The following is a 3,870-nucleotide window of genomic DNA, read 5'->3' as shown; positions in this document are numbered from 1 at the left end:
TTAATGTTGTTTGCCTTAATTTCCTCATCTATAAAATGAGCTAGAGAAGGACATGGCAAATCACTCCAGTATCTTTGCTAAGAAAACCCCAAGTGGGGTCATGGAGAGTCAGACATGACAAATAATTTGCCCAAGGGCACACAGGGGTCAGAATCAGACCTGAGATCTATGCTTTTTGATGCCTACCTCCGGGATTATTCTACCTCACCCTGCTTCTTCCCATTTTTAGTTATTCAACAAATATTTATTAAGTATCTATTATGGGGGTGGCTAGGTGGCATAGTGAATAGAGCACCAGCCCTGGAGTCAGGAGGACCTGAGTTCAAATTCAACCTCAGATACTTAACACAAAAAACTAGCCATGTGACCGTGGACAAGTCACTTAATCCCAATTGCCCCTTGAAAAAAGCAAAAACAAAACAAAACAAAAGTGACACTGGAGATACAAGTACAACGAAACCACCCCACCTCCCAGCGAGCTTACATTCTATCACGTCTTAACTTCAACTTAAGCAGGACAGTAGGGCAGCCTTAGAAAACTTACAAGGTGAACTACAGATGAACAAGAAATGGGATTCTAATGCAATTGATCTTAGTCCTAAGTACCAATGAAAAAACGTTTGCATTCTAAATCTGTGCTAGCACCCATCACATGATAAGTTTGAATTTCAAAAAACCAATAACTGAAAACTTAGAAATTAAGAGCTCCTTTGAGTTTCAGGACTCACCTTATTTTTTCTTAAAGACTAATTAATCTCATGATTAAATTTAGCCTTTTGACTTCCAGGTTTGATGAGCCTAAATAAAGGTCAAAGGGAAAACTCTCACCTGTGGCTAACCTTTAATAAAAAAAAAAATTCCAGGTACTTTCACTTTCATCCTGACTGGTTTGCTGCGTAGCCCCCCAGGGCTTGGCAGAAGCCCTGCTCGAAACCATAGGGCAGGTTTTGGAAGCATTCTAAACAAGCATGGCCTGGTGGGAGAGAGGTAGGCTGGGAAGAAGGGAGAAAAGTTGGGAGACTTCTACTCCAGGAGGGGCCTAGATGGGGCTCATGTAGCGTGACACCAGGAATATTCTTGGCAGTTTTTCAGACAGCTTCTTGGCAGTTTCTTGTCTGGTCACGTACTTCTCATATAAATGAGTCTGGCCATCTGCCAGAGGTACAGCCAAGAAAATTGGATTCCTCTTGGAGATGAAGGTTCAACCCCTTTGTTCTGGCAATTTCTAATCCCATTTCAGTTTCCTTCTGCAATTTATCCACTGTCTTTCCCAAATGGTCATAGAATCAGAGAATATTGGAGCCAGAAGGGAACCCAGGAAACACAGAGGGAGAAGTATCTTGTTCAAGGTTAGAAAGCTCCATTCATTCATTCATTCAGCAACCACTTAAGAACTTACCATAGAAAGACCAAGCACTGTGTTAGGCACTAGGGGGAGAAACAAAGATAGTTAAGACTTGATCCTTAGTCTCATCGAGCTTATGATACAGATGCAGAGAGATGACATAGAGAACATGACAAAATGTGCAAATATAAAAAATATACAATATTATTCAATAACTGAAGTGAAAAATACAATATGATCAGGGCAGTGCATTGTAAAATCACAGAGTGAGTTCTAGAAGGAACTAATGAGATAATCTAACCTAATCTACTCATTTTATGTACATGGAAACTGAGGCTCTGAGAACTTGACCCATGTCTGACTGTAAGGAGTAAATTCAGGCTCTGGACTTTGGCCTGTTGAATTTAGACCTCATGTTCCCAACCATTTACCTCATGATTGTTAGTGGAAGAACCAGTTCTAGACTTCAGACTTCCTAATTCAGTCCTATCTCCACCATCCCAAACTACCCTAGAGTTAAATCTAGCTGGTCCCTGTGAAGCTGCTCCCATGCTTTTGCTCAGAGAGTTCTCTGCATTCCAGCAGGTCAGAAACCAAAGGATGTTCTTGGGAAGGTACAATAGACTCAAGGGTCATGGGATCATAGACTGAGAGCTAGAAAAGAGCTTAGAGATGAAACAGTCTAGTCCTTTTCCCTAATTTTCTAATTCTTTTTCTTTTATAGATGAGGATCCAAACAGAGATCACTCATGGTGTAATCCTAGTTTGCTCAACTCAGGAGAAGTTCAAAGATCTTTACCTGTATGCTTGTACACTTCTGGGATCACAGGATTTTAGAGCTTTGTGACTTTGGACAAGTCATGGCACCTCTATGTTTCCTCACATGCTCAAAGAAGAGTGGAGATTAGATGGTTTCTAGAAACCGTTCCAGCCTGAAAATTCTAAACATTAAACTGCCAAAAACGATAGGAATTCAGAAAAAAAGGGAGATTAATGTAAATTGATGTTCTGGGTTTTTTGTTTGGTTGGTTGGTTTCTTACCAAGTAGTTTTCATGTTATATTCTTCTTAAGGGCAGCATCCATATCTTGTGCCTCTCCTACCCTCCCCACTCTCCCCAATGCCTAACACTGTGCTGAGTACATAGTAGGTGCATGATGAATATTTTCCAATGTATTCTACCATGACTTAAACCAGGGTTTGTCTAAATGTGAGAACACCTCACTCTACCTCCCCAGAAAGGAAGTATTCCCTTGGTGGAGGGAGGAAAGAATGAAGCAATTTTCTATCACAACTCCCTACTTTAAAAAAATTTCACATCAAAGACAACAAAGGCGAAACCAACTTGGGCAAATTCAACCCAACTGATGACAGTTGCTGCAAAGTGACTGTTTCTTATGGTATTTGCAGATGAGGTCAGATTTGACTTGCCTCTATGTTGAATCCTGACAGTAGGGATAGCAGGTGTAAATTTATAAATCAGAGGGTTATACCATCTTACTGTGTGCTCCATTTAAAAGTAAATTATGTAAACACTATTTCTGCAAAAGTAAAAAGTATTGAAACATTAGTTATACTTCTCAACATCATATATTTTGGTAAATATGATAACATATAATAAGCTGGTTTCCAAAAAACTGAAACTTAATTTAAAAAATAATTCAAGAATAGTTTTAGAGAGTCATTGGCAATACATGGCAAACCATTTATACTCATCATGTATCTTTCCATTGTTGTTTGGACGAGTCTCAATTTTGATTCTTCTGAAGCTGTACTGTCCTGTGAGTTGGAGCCATACACTATAACTGGAGAATGCAGATTAAAAAAAAATTAAAAGATAGACTTTGATGATGGAGCAGTTTGGTTTTGTTTGTAGTTTCCCAAATGAAATCTCATCTATCTCTTCTTGTTCATTTCCAGATCCAATTTATTGCTTATCTATAGTTCCTGTCCAAAAAACATGCACTGATGGACTCCCTGAATAAAAGCAGATCATAATTGGGGCATTCTTCATCCACTTAGCTTTTATAGTGTGGATGGTTAAGTTGATCAAGTTTAGGTAGGTGTGGGTCTCATTGAAGAGTTTCTGTGGTTCTCTGGGACATTACGCAATCAGTACAATGTCATGCACAAGCAGTCCTATCTGGAGGACTTCACCATTTATATCAAATCTGTCTTCCATTTGGACTGTGTGCAGTATAGTGGTAAACACCTTTTGGTAATCAGATATATCTTTTATGTGTCACTTAATGATAATTACAGGCACTGAACAAAATTACCTCTCTGTCTACATTTATCAAAAAAATCTTATATGAGAGGATGGAGGCAAGAAAGGCAGAGATTCACCTGAGTCCTCCCAAATTTCCCTCCAAACAACTTTAAACTAACACCTCAAAATGAATTCTGGAGCAGCAGAACCAAAAAAAGAATGAGATAAAACAATTTTCCAGCCCAAGACAACTTAAAAGGTCTTCATGAAAGGTCTGTCATACAGGGGTGTATCAGCAATGCCATATTCACAATGCC

The 3,870-nt window shown here is 39.0% G+C and overlaps 1 long non-coding RNA gene across 1 annotated transcript; it reads left to right on the top strand.

Annotated features, from left to right (window-relative positions):
• Positions 1 to 1,251: 1,251 nt before the first annotated feature.
• LOC138167222 (uncharacterized) lies at positions 1,252 to 2,918 on the top strand. The gene is made up of 2 exons (XR_011169829.1): positions 1,252 to 1,349; positions 2,070 to 2,918. It is a non-coding gene; the product is annotated as an uncharacterized lncRNA (long non-coding RNA).
• The last annotated feature ends 952 nt before the right edge of the window (positions 2,919 to 3,870 follow it).

This window comes from Petaurus breviceps, unplaced genomic scaffold, assembly GCF_028583685.1.
Source record: "Petaurus breviceps papuanus isolate PSGF00001 unplaced genomic scaffold, PetGlider_PUasm1.0 229, whole genome shotgun sequence".
Classification (NCBI taxonomy): Eukaryota; Metazoa; Chordata; class Mammalia; order Diprotodontia; family Petauridae; genus Petaurus; species Petaurus breviceps.
Note: the sequence above shows the minus strand (reverse complement) of the source record. Positions and strands in the feature narration are given on the sequence as shown.